Source organism: Suncus etruscus, chromosome 6 (genome assembly GCF_024139225.1).
Source record: "Suncus etruscus isolate mSunEtr1 chromosome 6, mSunEtr1.pri.cur, whole genome shotgun sequence".
Lineage (NCBI taxonomy): Eukaryota > Metazoa > Chordata > Mammalia > Eulipotyphla > Soricidae > Suncus > Suncus etruscus.
In genome coordinates this window covers 82,429,236-82,453,312 of record NC_064853.1, presented here as the reverse complement: position 1 = coordinate 82,453,312, position 24,077 = coordinate 82,429,236, and the positions used below count along the sequence as shown (strand labels likewise).

Below are 24,077 nucleotides of genomic sequence, written 5' to 3'. Positions count from 1 at the left end.
GTTGCGCCACTGCTCCTTTCTCATATAATTACCTTTTTTGAAGTGAATAGTTTGTTGTAAAAATGTGAGAGAGGAGTGATATTCTAATAGTGAAAAATGCACCTCAAGTTGGATATGTGAGTGATTTAGAGAAAAGCGTGTCCGGGAATTATTAATTAATTTATTACTGTATTAAGTAATAAGTCTGCATCATGATTAAATAAAAATAGAATGAAAACTACTGTGGTAAGATAAAGGAACTATATTTGGGGAAAAGCTGGTCATTTTCAGCATATTTTATATATCTGTAGTTTTTTGTTTGTTTGTTTTTGTTTTGGGCCACACCCGGTGATATGTGCTCAGAAATCGCTCCTAGCTTGGGAGACCATATGGGAGGCTGGGAATCGAACCCGACTCTATTCTGGGTTAGCCGCAGGTAAGGCAATGCCCTACTGCTGTGCTATGACTCCTGCCCCATCTCTGTAGATTTTCATAGAAGGACTATGAATGCTCTTTAGATAAGATTCTCAGTTAGACAGTAGTTCATAAATGTATATTATTGAAGAGACCAAATTGCATGGAGAAAAAGCTATGCTCTGTCTAGAAAATACACATAGCTTAGAGTTCAAGACCCCATTTCAAAACCTTTCACACACACTCATGGCTTACTTCAAGTTTAGACTTTGTAGTTCCCTAAATTGCAAAACTCAAGTAGCACTGTATCCTGAGTCATGCGAGGAACTTAATCTGAGCATCACTAAATTGACACAGTTAATTTTTTTTTAATGGAACGCTTCACGAATTTGCATGTCATCCTTGCACAGGGGCCATGCTAATCTTCTCTGTATTGTTCCAATTTTAGTATATGTGCTGCCGAAGCGAGCACCAGCTAATTATTTTTTAAATTTGTATTTATTTGATTTTCTTGTTTGTTTATTTTCTAGGCTACATTTGGAGCTCATATTAGCTACCAGTGGGCTCAATGCATTGCTAGCTGTCAATCTTGACTCTCACAAATGGGAAGTTGGTTCTTTGAAGTATCTCCCCAATCCCCATTTTTTGGAAATTTTTTAATGTAGAAGCAATATATTTATAGCACAGGGACTATCAGAATGTTCCTTTCTCACCTGGAACTATGAGGATATATATACTGTGTAAGCCTTCTATATTCTCTGAATACATACTCTACTTCTCTGATTTTCCACATATTACCAAGATGCACTAGGCTATGAGGAAGACACAGCAGCCTCAATTAGTTTTGGTAATTAGCATAACGCCAGTAATTCACTAGCATCACTGAAGTCATTCCACAAAAATAGAGAATACTAGGTGCTAGGGATATACAGTTAACAAAGAAGGCCAATTGCTTGTTCTCACAAAAATGAATTCTTTTTGTCACAAAGAATAATTGAACAAATAATTTCACAATAAATATAACTGAAAAATTATTTTGGTATTTTTATGACCTTATATAGCCCTATTTCTATATTCAATCAAATAATTCAATCAAATATATTCAAAAAGCTTGTTATATTTGGGTATTTCATTTAGTAAGTTAGGGAGGCATCATTTCCCTGTAAAAGTCAGATTTTCTATATATCACAGAGTTTTCTTTAAGAGAATATCCTTTTCCTGTTTCCAAACTAAATTAATAAATAATAGTTAATTCTCTCATTCTCCCTCTTAGCTATCCCTTTTTCAAAAGAAAAAAAAATTAAGCCAAGGAAATTTTATAGGGTAAGGTTTTATCCTTGACTCAGTTAATTCTAGTTTGAACTCTGACATGCATAAGGTTCTCCCAAACATGGCCAGATGTGATTTCTGAGCTTTGATTCACAGCAAACCCTGAGAAGTTGCAGGAATAGCCCAATACTCCTCAGTCCACCACACTCAATCCACCGGAAAAATGTTTGCTCTTATACAATACTTACAATGCACAATACAATACAATACACTCTTACTACACTAGTCTGTAGTCACCATTATTCCAATTTTCAAGTATTTCATTATCATCATGGCTTCCTACTGCCAACCTGTCTCTAGGCTGTGGAAAATCAAAAGTATATAAATATATATATATGAATAAATTTATAGTGAATTTTAAAATAGTTGTGACAAGAGATGAAATCTAAATATAATTTAACACTTAGTTTGATGTCTTAGAAATTTATAAAAAAAAATAAGATACTTTTATTTAAATGGAATCAAGGCATTAAAATTCTGCTTAATGTAGTTTAGATTAGTTCCCATTAAACTCCATTCTTGCTGTTTTAGTACTCTTTAAAACTCTATTATTTCTATTTGCTAATCTCTTATAATCTTAGAATCAATGTCCCAAACTAAATCCTAGAATTTCTTTATACCTAAACAATTTCATCACGGAATCTTACTGATTTCCAAAATTTATCTTCTCCAATTTGTAACACATATTTAAAGAATTATTTACAATTATTATCAAATTATTACAAAAATAGAAATAAATAGAACACTGACAAACTTATTTTGTGAGAATAACATTATGATATCAAATCATTAAAATCACAATACAAAATAATAATTGTAGGTCAATCATTCTGATAAACACGAATTTAAAATATTCTCAACAATGTGCTGGAGCAATAGTCCTGTGCATAACATGTTTGTGTTGCATATGGCCAACCCAAATTCATCCTTAGGGGGGCCGGAGAGATAGCATGGAGGTCAGGCATTTGCCTTGCATGCAGAAGGTCAGTGGTTCAAATCCCAGCATCCCATATGGTTCCCTGAGCCTGCCAGGAGCAATTTCTGAGTAACCTCTGAGCGTTGCTGGGTGTGACCCAAAAACCAAACAAACAAACAAAAAAATCATCCTTAGGACTACATCTGGTTCCCTGAACATCCAGGATTAATCCTCAATTTTGAGCCAGGATTAAGCCCTTAGTACCGTGGGGTGTAACCCAAAAACAAAGAAAGAAAGAAAAACACATCAACAACTAGGTATAGATACATAAATATATATCTGAAAGACACTGGTACAGGTGACAAATACAATAAAAATAAATAAAATCATATTTGTGTTTATAAACCGAAATAACTTATATTGCTAAAATATCTACCAAAAGTAATCTAAAGATTTAAAATAATATTTATGTTTATAAACAAAAATAACTTATATTGCTAAAATATCTACCAAAACTAATCTAAAGATTCAATAAGGTGTCTACCCATAGTATAATTGTGTTTTCAACAGAAATATAAAAAGCTATTCTAAAATTTGTATAAACGATAATAAGGCCTTGATAGCCCAACAATACTGAGAAATAAAAATGAAGCTATTTATATCACACTTACTGATTTAAATTGCATTGCAAATCTAAGCTAAATAAACTAGTATGGTATTGGCATTTAAAAATATACATGGAACAATGGTTCACAATAAAACATGTTCTTAAAATAACTTATGCACATATGGTCAATTAAACCTCAACCAAAGATCTAAGAATATATAATGGACAAGTGGTAAAATTTCAAATGCTGTTTAGAAAATTGGAAAGTCATATAAAAAAGAATGAATGTATAACTCTGTTTTACATTAGATATGAAAAAAAACCAACTCTATATGAATTAAAAAATTCAGATGCTAAAGCTAAAGACTCCTATCTTATCCCTGTTGCACCAGTGATCCAGGGACACAGAGACAGAAGTAAGCCCCAAATACTGATAGGTATAGCCCAAAGACAATAACAGCAGCAGCAGCTAAAACAACAGCAACAACAACAACAAAACCACCAAATTTTAAGTGCTATATGATCTAGCCATCCCAATTCTGGGTATATATCTTAATGAAACAATAACCATTTTAAAGAACTAGCTGCATTCCTAAATTCAGTGCATAGTTAGTCACAGTAACATCTATATAGATGGGCACTTTGAGTCAAAAATACATATAAACCATAAAACATAAAGGGAATATATTGTCCCTTTAAATTGAGGAAGCCCTCAATTGTGGTAATATGAATCAATCTAGACAGCACTATGCTTAATAAAATAAGTCAGGCAAAGAAAGTACTGCAAAACATTTCCTATATTAAGAACAACAATGAACTTCTAAACCCTTAAAAACAAAAGGATGGCTAGAGTTTTGGTTGGAGAATAACAAATTTGGTGAATTGATAAAACATTTAGTTGCAAGATGATAAGTTCTGAGTCTTCATACCTTGATTGTTTTACCACATGGAATTAATTCCTCAAAGTTATCATAATAGTTACATCACAAAGGAGATAGTGGTGGATTAGCATAGGTATCTTCTCAGGAAAAATATGTAAAAAATTTTCTATTAAAATGAAAAGACTAGTTTATATTTTGCATTCATCTTCTGTTTTTCAGATGTCAATCCGTTTTTTGAGACCTGACTCTGAAAATCTTTTTATTCACAGGTACTACTAAATTTTATAATTATACAGAATAAATAATCACTAATTGAGTTTTTTCTTTTAGTGAGTTTAAGGGGAATGATCCAGTGATGGACAAGTCCCTCAGTGATAACATTTCCTTAAGATCGAAGCTAAAAAAAAAAAAAAAAAAAAAAAAAAAAAAAGATCGAAGCTCTTGGGGACTGTGTTTCTCTGAGATTATTTAACAATTTAACAATAAACCTCTTATTGTTGAACATGTTTGCTTGTCACTTTTTTCTTCTTCTAATAAGTTAATATCATTATGACAGAGAGTGGAACCTGCCTAAAATTCAATTCTATGCCCAGATTGGCTTGATACAGTAAATGCATCTAGCATATTACACTAAAAATGAAAAAGATATGTGGATTCAATGATCATGTACATATTAATGGACACCCAATATGGAAAGAGGTCTTTCCCATATCATTTAATTAGATTCAAGAAAATAAAAGTAGACATTAATAGAAAAGTCATTTCTGATTTTTCATTAGTGAAAAGAATAGGTCATTAATCTGCTTGATCCTAACATTTGGTAGACCTTGAAGTGATGATAAAGAGAGGATGTTGTGATTTTGGGAAATTTTGTCATAGGGAAACTAGTGTGTCTTTGTTCTGTTGAAAATAATACTTCACTTTTACAATGTAGGGAACTTTTTTAGAAACAAACCTCAGCACCCAGTTTCTGGACTCTTCCCAGGGTTGCAGTCTAAATGGAATACTTAGATACAGTGAACTCATATCAAATCAAAGTCAATGTCATTGGTTTTATGATTTGTTGCATCTGATGACTCTATTGTAAGAAAAATAATATTCATATGTATGTATAGACATCTCTCACTGTATGTCTCAGAGATTTATTGATTAAACATCTTTATTTTAGGATTAGAACAGTAATAATGTAGGTAAGGCATTTGCCTTGCTCATAGCCAACCCAAATTTAACTCCATGCACCCTACATAGTCCTCCAAACCCCATCAGGATTGTAGACTTTAGAGCCAGAAGTAATCTCTGAGCATAGATGTATTGAACAAAAAAAACATAAAAAAAATCTTATTATTTTCACAATCTAGTTAAGTGACTGACTATTGAGTAGACCTTTTGTAAATGAGTAGATTTAGAAAAGTATAATAATTTTATTTAATAAATAAAAAAGGGAGAGCCATATATAAAGAAAGAGAAATTGTGTAACCCAAACAAAATTGTGTGTGATTCCAGAATGGAGTGCACTAAATCTGTACATTTTAATTAAACAGAAATATTTATAAGTGGAATATTTGCTAGATCAACATTAATATAATGTGTAAAGAGACATTTAAACATCTGAGTGATTAAAAATATATTCTCAGGGGCCAGAGAGATAGCATTGAAATAGTGCATTTGCCTTGCATGCAGGACAGTGGTTCGAATCCCAGCATACCATATGGTCCCCAGATCCTGCCAGGAGCGATTTCTGAGCATAGAGCCAGAAGTAACCCCTGAGTGCTCCGGGTGTGACCCCCCCAAAAAAAAACCCAAAAAAATGTATTTTCTGATTTTTCAAATTCTACATATAGTTAAAAACAGAGTTATTACTATATCTCTTTTACTATTATCTACTCTTGTTCACTTCTTTACAAAAGTAACACTACAAAGAAAAAATTAAAGATAAAAGTTTGGAATACTGTGTGTAAAGAAAAACCCTAACTTAAAAAAAAACAAGCAATAACCAACATATCTACCATAATCATATAACTATACATCTTTATTGATTACATACTAGTAATATTTAGTATCATATTTATAATAGCAATTATATGTGATTACTTTACTAAGTAATATTTAGTTAGATGTTACTAATGTTAAATTTTAAATAAAAGCATATTTATAGAAATATATTTAAGAATAAGTAAAAAATTTTATTTATTTTTTAAATTAATTTTATTGAGTTTTTCTTTTTTGATTTACAGTTGGATGCACCAGTGCACCCATTTCCTTTCCCCAAGTATAATAATAACTTTCCATTCTACCCCTCCAACTACTCAAGCAATTTTGTAAATCAGCCTTCCTGTTGTTCTGCCTATGGGCTATTTTGTTAAAACCATGCATATATCTCACTCATATAAAACTTCCACATATGAAAAAAATATTTTGTATCTAATCACTTATGTCTAACTGACTTCACTCAGCTTTATATCCTCTAATTTTATCCATGTCATGAAAATTGCATGGTTTTGTTCTATTCAATTGAGTGATGAATTCGTCTGCAGTTGGGCATTTGAATTGCTTACATCTTTGTTATTGACTAAGTATTGTAATAACATAGGTGAGAAAAATACTTTTAAATTACTATTTTTGTGTTTGAAAAATAGATTCCTAAATGTTGATCACTAAGTCATATAGAATTTCTATTCCTATATTTCTCAGAAATTTACATATTGTATTATATAAAGACTGAATTAGAGGATATTCCCACTAAGAGTGGACAAGGGCTCCTTTCTCATCACAACCCCACTAACACTGGCTATTTCAGAACTTTGACATGTGTCATTTTCCCTTATATGTGATTGTGACTCAATTTTAGCTTTATATTAGCCTAATTAGAAGTAGAAATGAGCACTTTATTCTTTGAAAGACAGTTTATTCATCTCCTCACCCCATTTTTTGATGAGGTCATTAGAATTTTTTGTTGTGTTTTATGACTGTTTTACAGATATTTGTCATTAGTCCTCTGCTGTGTTGTGTGCAAATATTTTCTATAATTCCATAGGATATGATTTTACTAGAGCTCTAGTGTTTTTGCTCCAGACACTTTTTACTTCAATGTAGTTCAATTTGTTTCTTTTTAGATATTGTATTTCAGGGTTCTTAGCAGGTGACATGTCTCAAATAGATTTTCAATTGTTGGGTGGGTGTTTTGTTTTTTTTGTTGGTGGTTTTTTTTCTGATCCATTTTTTCCATTCTAAATCCAGTAGTTCTGGGTAGAGAATTCTTGGTTGATATTTTCCTTCAAAGTTTTGTATATATTGTTCCATTCATTTCATCTTGTAGAGTTTAACCAGAAAAATGTGTCGTAATATGTTTTTCTCCTCTATGTGTGAGGGTTTACATCTTTCTTATAGGTACAGGAAGTTTCTTTCTGTCATTAATTGTTCCTACTTTTATTATGAAATGTCTTTCTGTAGTTTTATTTGGGTTTAGTCTGGTTAGTACTCTTTAGGCTCCATCTTAATTTTCAGATAAAGTAATCCTTCCCAATTATGTATGTATACTTTATTTTTCTCTCAATTTTTCTTATGCTTTCAAATTTTCTATTGTCCTGAAATTGCTCATTTGTATTGTCACTGATTTCCGCTATATTCTTTCCTTTGTTTTCTCATTCTCTTTCCTCTTTTCTCTTCCTGCGGGACATGTTTACAGTGATTAAAAACATACTTGTTTGCTTAGTAATTTAATATATACTGTTTCTGAGGCTTATTTTCGCATATTTAAATTGTTACTTATATTTGTATAATTTCTTTAATATTTTTCATCAAGCACTCTTCATGTTTATTGATACATTTCCCAAACTTGGGGCCGGGAAGGTGGCGCTAGAGATAAGGTGTCTGCCTTGTAAGCTCTACCAAGGAACGGACCGCGGTTCGATCCCCCCGGCGTCCCATATGGTCCCCCAAGCCAGGGGCGATTTCTGAGCACATAGCCAGGAGTAACCCCTGAGCGTCAAACGGGTGTGGCCCAAAAAACAAAACAAAACAAAACAAAACAAAAAAACATTTCCCAAACTTTATTTTCAGATAGTTAAAAACTGATATGATTGTCATCCTAAGAACTATTTCAGGCAGATTACAGAAGTCTGATATTACAATAGATACCTTTCCTGCTTTATTATATTCTATTGGCATCTTTTGTTTTGTTCTGTTTTATTTTGGGGCCACACCTGGTAACTCTCAGGAGTTGCTCCTGGCTTGGGGGACCATATGGGACACTGGGGGATTGAACTGCAGTTTGTACTCAGTTCGTGCATACAAGGCAGATGCCCTACCACTTGTGCCACTGCTCTGGCTCCTCTATTGGCATCTTTGTACTCTTTTATTTGTCTGTAGTCTTAGATGCCATGTTTATATATGATGAGACATAGGCTGTGTCAATAGTGCTTATGACCAAGTGGTATCCTTCATGTTGGATATGGACAACATGAACAGATATCTGAAAAATGCTTAGACCTTTGCTCTTAAGGCAGGTGTACATAAGTATCATGTTTTTATGATGATGATGATAGATTATAGTCACATGACGATACAAACAGTTGTGAGGTTTAAGGTATTTGGTTAACTAGCCACAAAGTATTTTGGAGATTCTGAAAACTCCTTCCAGCCCTGACTTAGCGAAACAGATTTTTTAATCAACTGATTATATAAAAAATATAGTTTAATAATTACATAATATGAGGTTGGAAGAACAATTTTACAGTTTTGTATATTATTTGACAAAGTGAAGTGCAGAAAAGTTCAAGAGTGTAAAAATTAATCAGGTCTATAGAGACTGCCTAAAAGGACAAAAGTGTATACTTTCCACATAGTAGTACTAGATTGAAGTTCTAGTTTGATCCTAGGTACTTTGTGGTCCCCTGAACATAGTCCTCTTACAAATTAACATTATGAATCTGACAAAATAAAGACCATATTAACTGGGGCTTATTTTTGCCTTGAAGGACAATACAACAGTGCTACAGATCAATAACATACTGAATGTCAAAAACCTTGAATTTTTTCTTCCCTAATCTAAGATCTTTAGCTTTAGACCTTTCTATAGGTTTTCTAACAGTAACAGAACAGTTTATGATGGCATAGCAGGAGGTTTCCACTAACTTACTGGAGTACTATAGTGACAGTCTTCTAGATAAAATAAATTGAATTTTAATGTAATATTAAGAATGGCAATCTCTGTATTAATATCAAAGAAATTTTCAAACCTACAAGCCTGCGTGTGACTATAAAATGTATTTCCTAAAAACTATTAATTATACATAATATTATAACTAATGATGCACATATCCAATCACCTCTCTTTACTCTTTCTCTTCCCTCGTTTTCTTATTTGTCCATAACTAGTAATGCTCAGGTCTTAAACCTGGCTTTATACTCAAAAATCACTCCTGGTGGAGGTATGGAGACCAGATGTCACGGCAAGATAGAACCTTGGTCAGCTTCCTACCTATTGTAGTAATTCTCCAGCACCTAATTACTCAATTTCATTAAAATTCAAATTCTTCAATGCCCACATAATAAAACATTCAAATAATTTAAAGTGATTAACATATAATACCATATAATACCAGTGATTAACATATATACCATATATAATATAATATATAATACATATAATAATATTATAATATTATATTATAATAATATAATAGAGGCTGAACAATAGAGAACTCAATGGTAACGATGATTATTATTGAATTGTGAATTACTCACTTGTAATACTACCTAATGATTAGACAGGCCAGCTATTTTTTAACACAAGTTTATATTTTAACCCAGTTCTCACTGATAAATTGCAGAACAATTTAATAAGAATCTAATATTTTGACAATTATTGAGTGATTTATGATGAAGATTTAGTGATAAAATTTATCATGGGGTGATCCTGAAATGTGATGATACCAATTCAGCACACTAATAGATTATTAATCAGAAGCCCAGAGTAGCTAAGTTTATTTTTATCCTATCAGCAGCAGCCATTTTAGAAGTTATCTGAAAGTCAAGATTATTCTATTATTTACTAACAATGACCTCCTGAGAGCTTATATTAAAGTTCTTCACCCCCCAAAAAATTCTATGTAACTCTATATATTTTGATAATAACGTCTAGGTTATATTTTATTTGACTAATATTGTGACTAGTATATTTATTTTACATATTATAATTGATAAAGTCATTTAATAAATAATAATAATAATAGAAGCAAGAGCTTCCAATTCTGAGACCTAATTTTAAACCTTATCTCTGCAATTAATAAGTTTTACCATCTCAGTTTCTCTGTGCCTCTGTTTTCTTGTTTGTAAAAAGATACAAATGATGGTAAATATCTATGGAGTTTTTAAAATTAAATTAGTTAATATACAAAATTTCTTACTTAAAACAATGTAAACCCGAGGCAAAGTATTACTGGTATATGGGGTTGTTGCTATTATCTTCAGTCTCTGTATGGACTTACTAACTCCTCAAAACTAGTCCAAATTTCAGGGTTATATACTTCTGAATGGAAGTATATATACACTAAGTGGAATAGGAAGGGAACCTAAAGTTAGAAAACAAAAAATACATTTATTTTTCTAGTTGACAGTAAGTATATAAGGATCCAAGCTTTGGACTGAGATCTAAAACCTATACTACTAGAAATACTCTGAAATCTCATAGAATATCAAACAATTATCACAAACCTACTTTTATGGTAATCAATAAAACAAGAGTGATAATGTGAGTTTCTTAAGAGATTTTTTCAAATAATAATATATCTGTGAATATATACATACATATAAATATGAAAATCTATAATTATCAGTGATTTATTCACTAGTGTAATACACATCATTAAGTTCATTGTAGTATTTTTTTAAATTACAATGTAGAGAAGTGGAGACAAGATGGTTGTACTCGTTGACTTTTCTATCATACAAAAAAAGTAAGAAGTAAAGAGTACTGTGCTATCTAAAATGGTTGAATTTCAGATGCCCTGCAGAGATGCTTAGTCAAGGACTGGAGTAGTTTCATGGAATTTTAGCAGTCTGGAATAAATCAGGAAAGTCTGGAACAAAATCTTGTCCATTTGAATGAGAAATATCATATATCTCCAATCTGAGAATGATACTTTAGTCTCAGGGATACGAACCTCTCTGTTACACTATTGGCCAGATGACAATGAAGTCTTTGCTTCCACAACCCAGAGACCTCACTGGCCTGAGTTGGTTTATCTCAAGATGACAGCTGCCAAAGCATATATTGAACAAGTTCTAATTAGTACAAAAGGCCTAGGTTCTACATCAAGCTCTACCACTAAACTAGGTGATAATTAATATGACATTTTTTACTCACTTCACATCTCTGAGCCTTGTCTCATTAGCTGTAAAAAAGAAGAGAATTTCTATCTACGGTATTATAGGATCAAAATTTAACCACATTATGAAATCCTTTTCTTATATAACTTGGGAGTTTATATACTATAACACATAAGCTAAGTATAAGCAGAGGAGAATTACAAAAAACAGATATGAAACAAAAATTGTCCTGTATCACATATTCAACAGAAGATAATTTATATTAAATTTTAAACAGATTAAATATAGTACTAATTTTTAATAATATTTCCTGTGATATTATTGTAAGTATTGGTTAGAGAATCCGATCATCTAATTTCTCCTGGATTCCACTATGTCATCTGATATTACGGTTTGGCCAAGTAAAATAGAACTATGTTAACAATTTATATTACTCTAATTTGCGGGTAGAAACAGTACCAACAACAGTATTATATGTGTAGAAATCAATATTCAGAAATACTTTTCTGAAATAGTTCAATGGGCTCTACTTTATGGTTTATATTTGGGACCCCCAAAAGTTTGTTTTTTGCTAGCTAGTGCATGGTATGCTAAAATATCTTTGGTAAAAACTCCAGAAAGATGAGAGGAAAGGTGGAGGAGAAGAATAAAAGGAGGAAACAGAAAGAGGAGAAAGAAAAGAAGAATGAGAAATACAGAGTAGAGATTAAGGAGAACAAAAAAAGGTGTAGGAGGAATAACACAAGAGAAGAATAAAAGAAACAAGAGTAGCATGAATAATAGGAAGAAGAGTAGGAGAGAAAAAGAGAATGAGGTGGAGAAGAAAAGGAGGATTAGGAGTAGGGAAAGAAGATAAACTGAAGAAAAAGAAATTAAATAAAGGAAAGAAAGAAAAAGAAAAGAAAGAGAGAAAGAAGAGAAAGAACTAGAGGACAAGAAAAAGAAGAATAAGAAAGAAAGAAAGAAAGAAAGAAAGAAAGAAAGAAAGAAAGAAAGAAAGAAAGAAAGAAAGAAAGAAAGAAAGAAAGAAAGAAAGAAAGAAAGAAAGAAAGAAAGAAAGAAAGAGGAAAGAAGGAAAGAGAAAAAGAAAAGAAAGAAAGAAGAAAGAGAAAAAGAAAGAGAAAGAAAGAAAATAAAGAAAGAGAAAAAAGAAAAAGAAAGAAAGGAAGGAAGGAAGGAAGGAAAAGAAAGATAAGAAAGAAAGAAGGAAGAAAGAAGAAAGGAAGAAGAAAGAAAAAGAAAGGAAATAAAGAAAAGAAAGAAAGAAAGAAAGAAAGAAAGAAAGAAAGAAAGAAAGAAAGAAAGAAAGAAAGAAAGAAAGAAAGAAAGAAAGAAAGAAAGAAAGAAAGAAAGAAAGAAAGAGGAAAAGAGGAAAAGAATAGGAGAAGGGATGAGGAGGAGGACGTGGAGGAGAAAGATGAGAGGGGGAGAGAAGGAAGAGAAAGAGAAGGAGGAGGAGCAGGAGAAAAAAAAACAACTTGTTGATCTAAGAGCAAAAAAGAAAAGACACAGGTGTAACTGTGGATCTGCAATCAATTACTCCTGGTGGGGCCGGCGAGATAGCATGGAGGTAAGGCGTTTGCCTTTCATGCAGATGGACTGTGGTTCAAATCCCGAAATCCCTTATGGTCCCCTGAACCTGCCAGGGGCGATTTCTGAGTGTAGAGCCAGGAGTAGCCCCTGAGCTCTGCCAGGTGTAAACAAAAAACAAAACAACAACAAAAAGAATGACTCCTGCTGGTGCATGGTGGACTGTGTATCTTTGGCCTCTAACACTGAGCAGCATCTGACTGTGTCAGAGGATCATGTAAATCAAGTCCAGACTCCTTTAGCTCTATACATCTCAAAAGTGAAAAAAAAAGTTTATTAATATAAGAAAATTTGATGAAGATATATCTTTTATAAAATGAAGATTCCATATGTATTTGTTCACACCATTTAATGTCTAGTCATGATAGATTTTAAAATGATTATCAGCAAATGAAGTTCAATAAAATCATTACTAATAAATATTTTAATTATTTTTATTTTTGTAAAATAACAGGTTTGTAGTATTAGAGTAAAAGGGGAGAGAAAAATTGAAATGAAAATTTCATGGTGATTCTTAGTTATATTGAAATAATACAATGAGACATAAATGATAGATTTGTAATACACAAAAATTTTCCTTACTTTATTCAGTTGAAATTTTTGCAGAAAGGTAAAATTGATAGTCAAATAAATCACACTTTTCAATAATTTGGACTTCTAAATACTTGTTCTAATTCCATTACAAAGTAACTATGATATTATGTAATTTCCATAAGGTGTAAAACTATTTAGAATTTACTTACGTACATCAGAATGTTAAGAAATTATTCCTTGGGTGACACCATACATTAATTGCTTTTAAGAACATTGAGATCAAGAATTCTGTACTCAAGCATTAAGGACACTTAAAGTACACATTCTCCAATCAGTATGAATTGCATTTTAGGAAATCATTCAACAAAATCAAAGCATTTGATCTTAAAATATAAACATGAAATCTTATATATAAAGGCTTTCAAATATTTAATGGTTGCTGGATTATAAATATCAATACAGAGTAAGATAATCCACATTTTATTGATTCTTCTTCCCTACATTTTCACATTTCCCTTTAAGCTATTCAAATGCCTTGAATCCAGTAACTCTTTGTAAAATAGTCCTGAATGATCAATTTTTTTAAGGATAACATATTTTGTTACAATGTTTGTTATTGGCAGTTGGGATTTTCTTTAACTGAAATAATTTATAAAGATAAATGTTTTCATAGTTAATATCAATTATGTTCACAAAAAGCATTTTTAATTATATATGAAAAAACATTTGCTTTTTAAAATATTCCACCTTGACATAAATCATCATATATTTGATATCACATAATTTTATTTTACCATTAAAAGCTAGTGAAACAGATACAGTAGTTTAAGAATTATAAAATACAATTAATTTTAGGCAAAAGATATGTATCAAACTTTTTCACATGAATAAATATTTGTAATTTTAATAGGCAAATATGTGTATCAAACTTTTTCATGTGAATAAATATTGGTAATTTATATTACACTAAGAGACTTTAATGTTGAACACCCTTTGGTGAATTACTTGGATAAATAAATATCTTTTATAAGCAATTAATCATCCTAATATGTTTTCTATACACTCTTTCCTGTTTGTTTAAATATGAATGAATATATACATATTTATATTCTATTAAGATTCACCAGTCTGATAATGTTAAGAAACAGTATCTAATATTCAGTTGCATAAAATAAAATTCAGTTATCTTTTATAATGCACCTAAGCATAAAATTTCAGAGTGCATTATTTTCAATACTATTACACTGAAGTGTTTTATATATATGTTTTCTATGCTTCTTAATTATTTCAGATATTCAGTAACAAGAAGGACAATGAGAAAGCCTCAAAGAGGATTATATGGAGGTTAGAATTATTCAGCATTCAAAAATTAGTGAAAAGAAGTTAATAGATATGATTATTCAAGATAGTTTGAGTGTACAAAACTTAGATCTATAATATTTTCCCACACTGCTGTCTCTCTGAACATTTCTTCCAGAATTAATACTTGAAAGAAAATCAATAAAATCTAGTTCTCTAGACAGTGCTTCTCCAATATGAGCATGCATAAAGAACACCCAGGGAGCTTATTAAAAATGACAATTCTTACCTCCTTTCTCTTGAGATTAGTCAGGGTTTAGCCTAGAATTCAGCAATTTAATGATGAATAGAGTCTGAGAACTACACTGAGGTAATCTGGGATCTAGATCATTTTCCCATCTGGGGGCTATTGACTCTTTTCCTATTTTAAATCTCACTGGTGAGTAAAATGGAAAAAAATACATAGATGTCTCAATTTGAATACATATTGTACTTGCTCAGCTGTGACACACATCAACTAGAAATGCGTATGTGATTACAATTGGCTTATCTTTGTATAAAAATACCAAGAAAAAACGGGGAAAAAAATCACTTCAAAACAAAATTCTGTCTTTTGAGAGTATTTTATATAGATAGGTCAATAACAGGTATTTATTTGAAGGTTCAATATTATTAAAATAATGTAATATAGGAACTGGAGATAGGACACAGCAGATAGAAATGTATACAGGTAGGATAGCACATGTCTTGCATAAGACTGACCTGAGTTGGAACCCAAGGACCACATATGATCTCCCATACACCCCAAGAGTAATTCCTGAATGCAGAGCCTGGAATTATCCCTGGTAATATTGGACATGTCCTTATTAAACAAAGCAAAATAAGACAAAATTGGATGTAATATAAAGTGATCTTTGGCGCAAGTGGTAGGGCATTTATTTGCCTTGTACGCAGTTGACCCAGGACAGACCTTGGTTCAATACCAGGGGTCCCATATGGTTCCCCCAAGCCAGGAGCAATTTCTTAGTGCATAGCCAGGAGTAACCTCTGAGCATCACCGGGTGTGGCCCCAAAACAACAACAAATTATCAAAAATATACAAAAAGGTAAATGTTGGGGCCAGAGCTATAGCTTGCCTTGCACGTGGATGAATGACCCCCGACGGACCTGGTTTCAATCCCTGGCATCCCATATGGTTCCGGAAAGCCAGGAGTGATTTCTGAGCACACAGCTAGGAGTAACTCCTGAGCATCACCAGGTGTGGCCCAAAAACAAACAAACAAACAAAAAAAGATAAATGTGGAGTGAGAAAAAATTGCTCCTTCGAGTACAATGACATAAACAGGAGTATGAAAATATAACACAATGATTCAAGGGTGGTGGGACCATCTGTGGCCTGGGAAAGGAGGAACTGTTGGCCATCTGCCTGTCTCAGGAGCCTGGGAGCAGAGAAAGATTTTGATCATAATTACAGGTTTTGGGTATCTGCTTCTCTCCTTGTTTATGTATATGTCTGTGTGTGCATGCTTGTCCCATCTCCTGCTTCATGTATATAACTGTGTATGCTCATTTTCATCTCTACTTATGTGTGTTTTTTTTTCTCCTGGAGTAACATGTCACTCATTCACTTTATGTAAATGAATCTACATGGATGTCTTATTGTTTGCTTGGATGTTTCACTCTGCTTGGATAGCTCTCTTTGATCAGCCTTTAAATTTCTCTCTCCCCAAACCTTGTGCGTTCTTGTTGTCTTTATGGGTGTGTTCCTTTATTTATTTAGGATTGGTTTGGGAATTCTGTATTTCTATCTATCCATATTTCTGTCTATGACTAGATATCTCCCACCTCATCTCATTCTATTAGACTCTCTCGTGGTTGTTTTAAGATTTAAGTTTCTGATCACAAGCATGTATATTGGTGCAAATATTTCTACATACACTTCTCTCTCTTTGCTATCCCTACATATGCATTCCTTATTTGTGCTTTTATTTTATTTTTCCATTAATGTTGTAATAACTAATTGATATCCCAGTAAGTCTCTACTGACTATGACAATGACATATAGAAGACTATCCCGTAAAATTAACCTTCTCTTATAGTGAGTCATGATTTGCCAATCCATAGGAGCAATAAGCTTAACATATTCATAGAAACAGGTGAATGTAGATCTTCATAACCTCTCTCAATATATTCTCTTGACTCTTAACTTTTATATTTCACCTATACATTTCATGGTATAAATGTCTCTAACTTTTATTTATCCAAGTTATTATGATAACAAAAGTACATATTTGGGTAGGAATGAAATAAAATATATAAATGTGAAGATCCTAGTGAGCTATCTAGTACAATTTTTGTCCACAATAAATGTTGGTTCATAAATTCTATAAATCTTATTGGAACATATTATAATGTAAAAATTTTTAGGAAAGTTAAATTATTCAAAGGAGACACATTGTATATATTAAAAACATTTCAAATATAACTTATTTCACTTAATAAAACTAATTCTTAAAAATTCAGCTAGAAGAACATTATAAAAGCAACCATGTTGAGGAAATAAAAGTTTCCTCACCAAAGATATATGGGAGACATAAATAGGTATATTTAAAACTGCTCCTCACTTTACACTTAGGGAAATGGAAATTAAACAAGATAACATCTAACACTAAAGAGAATAGCAAACTTCATAAGTTTAGAAACAGCCAGTGTTGTAAGGGTTGTCATGAGAAATAAATCTTCATTCATTGATCATGGTAATATCATATATGATGCAAACTATAAGGAAAACAATATCTCTCAATAATGTTTAATTTATTTTGCTTTATATGTTGGGCCACACACAGTAGTACTCAGGGTTTATTTCTGGCTCTGGACTCAGAAATTACTCACTGGAGGGCTCAGGGGACCATATAGCATGCCAGGACTATTATCATGGTAAGCCATGCACAATGCAAGAACCCTTTCCACTGTTTCTCTGCCCACTATTTCTCTGGTCTAGCTACCGGAGATACTCAAACTGTAAGACAATTTTTCATATAGCTCAGTGAAACCACTTCTTAGCATCTATCTCTAGAACACACAAAATACATTAAAATTTAAAAGGATATAGGTTCAAATATGTATTTTACTACATTTAGTACAACAGTCAGGCTATGGAAACAACCAGATACTCAAGTAAAGATGAGTAGATCAAGAAGTTGTAATAGCAGACATAATAGAATACTATGCAACTGAATGTAATGATGGAACTAGAAGATATCATGCTAATGAAGTCAGTCAAAGGGATATAAAGAATAATCTTTTATGTTGCATTTAAAGATACATGGGTTGGGAGCAACCCATGACTAAGGGCAACTGGAGAGTTACTGCATAGAATTGAATTTTGGGGTGTGTTTGCAAGGGGACTCTTGAATTGGAGGTACTGCTTTGTATTGGAGGGAATCTCAGTTCACGGTCAAGGAAAATAGATATTCTGCTGATGTGAGTGGTGTTCAAATTTTATGCATGAAAGCATCAGTAACAGTATTGTAAATTATAGTATCTCGATACATTTTAAAAGACCTTTTCATTGAAATATTATGACACCTTTTTAAGATGAAAACTATATTGGAACATATAATTCCAAATTTCAAAAGCCTATGGCATTGATTCTATAATTCTAGATTATGTTCAGTTGTAGACTAATTAAAATTAGCTAAAATAAAATACAGGACCTTAGATATTTATGGCAATCTCTTCCTCTGGAGCATGTGAGGAAGTGAAGATGGAGATTGTATCATTGATCTATATAAAATTAAAAGTAGCAGTATAAAAATATGCTGCATAATTTGCTGCATAATATGCTGCATAACAGCTTTTATCTTTATAGCCTATATGTTTTCCAATAATTTATTACTTTTACTATATGTTTCATTTATGATTTAATTCTATTTTTAAAGTTTTAATTCAGTCAGAAAATAAAAATTAAAATTTATAATATTAAAGTATATGGAAAAGCGATGTTATAATCTTATCCACATTTTGTTCTGATTCTTGTCTCTTATCCTCAATACCACAGAGATGCTTTGATTTAATTTGTGTTCCTTTTCCATTACCTCTGAAAATCTAAAGACTCTAATTTAAAAAATGCATCCTTAGCGGTTAAAGAAATAGTACAGCAGGGAATCACTTGCCTTGCATGCAATTGACCTGGTCCAATCCCAGGTATCACATATGGTACCCACAGCATTGTCAGTAGTGATTTCTGAGTGCAAAGACAGGAGTAAATGCTATGCATGCTTTGTGTGACCCAAAAACAAATACCAAGATCTCTAGATATAGTGGTCTGATTTTATCACCCATGACGGAGCAGAAGTCTTTTATACCTACAAAAGCACCTAGGGGAGAGTAAAGGAACATGCAAGGAATCCGTAGTTATTCCTATGACAGTGTGCTTCAAGGGTGGAGAAGCCCTGTGTCTCCTAGGCCAAGGGAATTCCCTTTCTAAGGTCCCCAATATTTACTGTGCCTATGCAGGAAAAAATCAGCACAAAATAATCTTATTTATTTATTCATTTATTTTATTTTATTTTTTATTTTTTGGTTTTTATATTGTCGTTGTTTCCATATTTTTTATGAGCTCTGTTTTGTTTTTATTTCAGGACCGTGGTTATTATGTAGTGCTTGTCTTTACTGCTGTAGTGCTCACTGGTTTTTTGTTTGTTTGTTTGTTTGACATTTCTTTTTGTATTATTGTGCTGTTTCTTTTCCTTTTTCCCCTATCTTCTCTCAAACTGATGTTGAGAGCCTCTAAGACCCACCCACTTTCAGCATATTTGAGTTTTACCCCATTTTATTGCTTTTCTTTTCTTCAAACAGAAGCACATAACTTGAACCATCTAGTTCCGCCTCTCAAATTGAGGGATAAATAATGGAGGGTACCAAGACCAAACAGTTGTATGATCACTAAGTAGTAAGCTAGACACAGAGGGGACCACTTATACTAGCAGCCAGAGGGGTAAGAATGAGGGATATGAGATGCAAGCTGGGAACCAGGGTGGAAGGAGGACAACTTTGGTGATGGGCATTCCCCTGATTCAATGTTACTATGTACCTAAAATATTACTTTGAAAGATATGTAGTCCACTTTGGTCAAAATAAAAACTATTAAAAAATAAAATTAAGTAAGCAAAAACAACTATATGCATCCTTAAATTTCTTGATTTTCAATAAAAATAATCATAAAACCTTTAATTCACCCTGCCTTTTTTTTTTAATTTTTCTTTTGTTGTGGCTCACCCCTGGAAATGCTCTGAGTTTATTCTTGGCTATGTATTTATGACTTTCTTTGGTCAGTGGTCATGGATGATATGCTCATATGTGGTACTGGTGTTACTTTATTGTAAGGCAGATACATTTCTTTTTTTAATAACATGGCCAGAAAAGCCTTTCTCTATAATATGTATTTCATATCTTAAAAATGATTTCAGGCTTTATAAAAACAAGAAATATAATTAAATGTGAATATGAAATCTCAAGTGAAAATGAAGCAGAGTCACTATATATATAGGACTAAGCTACAAAATACTTAGATCAATTTGAATTTATGGGTAGTGAGGAGTTATTCAAAGAATAGAGGCAAGGAAGCTATGAAGATACCATCAGCCTGGGCACACATGGTCCCTTCCTGCCCATTTAGGTTCTGCCTGAGACAAGAAAAGAGTAGATAATACACTCACAGTTGTTTTAGAATTACTTCCAGGAGTATCAAATATATATTTTCATATAATCAGAGATAATTATTATAAAATAATAAAATGTAAACAAATATTTGAAGCTCTCAGTCTATGAGACAGTAAACCCCCCACCCCATACTTGTCTCTCTAATGTCTCTCTATCTTGATTCTTATAGTGTCCCTGCTTTTGACCAACTCACTAGGATCTGGACTTGGGCAATATATTCTCCCCTTTTCTTGAGGTTTCATATATACATATATAATATATATTATATATATGTATATATACTTCTGGCTATGGTCTCAGAAATCACTCCTGGCATGGGTGACTATATGGTTCGCCAGGGGATTGAACCATGGTCCTTCCTAGGCTAGCGCGGGCAAGACAGGCACCTCACCACTTGTGTCACAGCTCTGGCCCCAAGGGTTTATATTTTTTGTTAAATTCTACCAGTGCCTTAGATAATAACCTATTATAATATTGCGTTAATGGTTCTACTATTCCATAAGAAGTCTTTGTATCCTAGTCATCATGTATGATCAATTAATTTTGGGGGAAGGTTTGGGTCATACCCGGCAGCTCTAAGGGGTTACTCCTGTCTCTATGCTCAGAAAGAGCTCCCGGCAGGCTCTGGGGATCATATGGGATACTGGAATTTGAACCACCGTCCTTCTGCATGCAAGGCAAATGCCTAACCTCCATGCTATATCTCCAACCCAATGACCAATTAATTTTTGATAAAAAAATAAAAATATAAAGTAGAACAAGGAAAATGTCTTCAACAATTCAACAAGTGGTTTTGAGAAAATTGATCAGATATATCTAAAGTAGTTAACTCAGAATTCATTTTAATGCCATGCTCAAAAGTTAAATAAAAATGGATTACAATAATGGCTTATGACAAATCAAAATACTTGCAAAGACTTTTATTTTGTTAGAACAATAGCCATTACCTCTACAACATCTCAATTTACTTTTATTTTTCTATTTAATTCCAGAAATTTACATTTCATTTTGAAATTTCAAGTCTATTGGGGATGTTGAAGGTGTGGTATATACTTCATTTTCTATGGAAAATATCCATAGGAATTTTCATAGAAATGTTTTCCAAAGCAATTGTTCCAAGATCACATAAATTAGATAATATTTTTGATTGCCTTGCTCATACATGCCTTAATAAGTAAAAAATTAAAATAAATTAAAACATTTAGTACTTTGTGTTGAAAAGTTGCTTTTGCAAGACTCATACTGAAAGTTATAATAGCAGTTACTAATAACAGAGAGAAGTAAATTCATATACTCTGTATTGGATGCTGCCCAGAGAAATTTTTACCTTTCATCATATGTCTGATCAAGTAAAATATAGCAAATAAAATTATTTTAAGACATTTTTCCAGAGTAATAGTAAAAAGGATTATATGCTTGCTTTGCATACTGACCAATTTAAGTTCAATTCCTGGCCAAGAATGCTCATGAGCACACAACAAGGAGTAAGCTCTGAGCAACATAGTGTGTGCACAAATGTCCCCATAAATGTTACCATGATGAAGACATGAAATATTGCTTAGGTTAAAGATAATAGTTTTTGAAATTTTTAAGATTTGGGTACTAAATTAATCTTACATTTAAATCAAATAGTCTCTTATTTTTTTCCAACGTTCTTTAACGTGCAATGGCTTCATATTTAAAGTCAAGACCTGATGCTCCTCAACATAGTAATTAGAAACAGTACAGTTAAATATCTCTAGTATAAAGTCACATAGCTGACTAAGTTGCGCTGATATACACATTTGATCATATAATATTCATATAAATAAATTTGATGTATCCAAAGTAGGTCCCAGACTGATGGTATATAAAATATCTATTAAAGATGCCATATGTATATTAGTGAACCAACTCATATAATAAATTTTTTCAAATTAGTCAGTGATACAAATTATATATATTTAAAGTTATCTATAGAAAAAATACAATTTTTAGGGCTATTTAAAAGTATTATTCTATTTATATAGAAAAATTATAAATCACATGAATGTAAATATATTTAAAAATCTTGAATATTTATGAGTGAAGAATTATAATAATTTCTATGGCTAAGTATAGTTTATGACATGAGTCATTGAAAATTTTGCCTTTTTCATTTAGTCTTCTTAATGTACACCTTTTAAAAACTTATGACTACATGTCAGTTTTATCTTACTGCATAATGTGGCCAGTATTTTTCCCTGCAATTAAACCTGTTAAACAAATCAAGCATAGTTAAAAGTTTACTTCTTTTAAACTATTACTTGATTTATATACCTTGATGTTTTGTGTCTTCATCTCTTTGAATTTGAATAAATATGTAATTTCTCTAATTAATGATAATACTACTGGGAACCTTAATCTCTAGGTATAAATTCATTGGCTTTTTACCTTATCAACAAATTTTCGATTCAGAATGACATACTGGTTGAGTAGAAATAAAAAAATGATCAAACTTGAGCACCAAAAGCAAAGCTAACTACAACAGAATCGATACTCAATCTACAATAGGCTGGACACAGAAGGTAACACTTATACTAGCAGCCGGGGGGGAGAGGGGGAGGAAGGGGCAATATGGGATGCATGCTGGGAAGAGGGGTGGAGGGAGGACAACATTGGTGGTGGGAGTGCTCCTGATTCAATGTTACTATGTACCTAAATTACTACTGTGAATGATTTGTCATCCACTTTGGTCCAAAAAATATTAATATATTAAATAAAAAGAATGACATACTGGTTAAATTAGCAAAGCATGTAATTGTCTTGATTACTTGTGCACATGACAATGAAGGACAGATTGACAGTTTCAGAGTATGTGTATTTTATGAAACATTATGTGAAATTTTAAAGTCTTTCAGCTATTTTCACTTAACATAGCAATTATTCCAGTTAATAGAAGGTTGGTTCAAAATTTAAATTCACATTTGGACATAAGTTCAAGATTTTACCTATTTATGATTTTAATAAGCACACTCATACAAATGTACAGGAGTGGTTCTGCATCTTATCGAGAGAACCATGTCAGAGTTTCTGCTAAATGTGTGAACTAGTGACAGGAGTAATGTGTATAAATTAATACATGCTTTAAATCATTATCATATAGGAAAGTAAGCAGCATTGAAGCATGATTAAAATACCAAGTTCCAAATTTAAATTAAAATATGTACTTTTCAAAGGATCAATAATATATTCTATGGACAGCAGTCTAGAAAATGTGTAGTTTCTTATGCATGGAAGTTTGAAATTCTTTTTATGTATTTTAATTATCTAACTCATAGACCAAGTAGGTAACTAGACTCCCCTTTTGGGGGGAATCAGAAAATGGTGGGAAATGATGAAATGCATAATGAAAGTTGTGGAATGAAATTCTGATTCAAGACTATATTATAAAATATTACAAAAAGTAGTGGATAAGAGAAACTAGTATAACATATTTCACTGCTTTATTCCATTT

General features: G+C 32.1%; 1 protein-coding gene and 1 non-coding gene across 2 annotated transcripts in view; both read right to left on the bottom strand.

Moving 5' to 3' along the window:
• Window positions 1–24,077, bottom strand: part of NLGN1 (neuroligin 1) — a 975,153-nt gene that overhangs the window by 536,019 nt on the left and 415,057 nt on the right. The gene's annotated exons all lie outside the window — the stretch shown is intronic.
• On the bottom strand, window positions 759–865 carry LOC126013073 (U6 spliceosomal RNA). Its single transcript, XR_007497407.1, has one exon. It is a non-coding gene; the product is annotated as a U6 spliceosomal RNA (small nuclear RNA).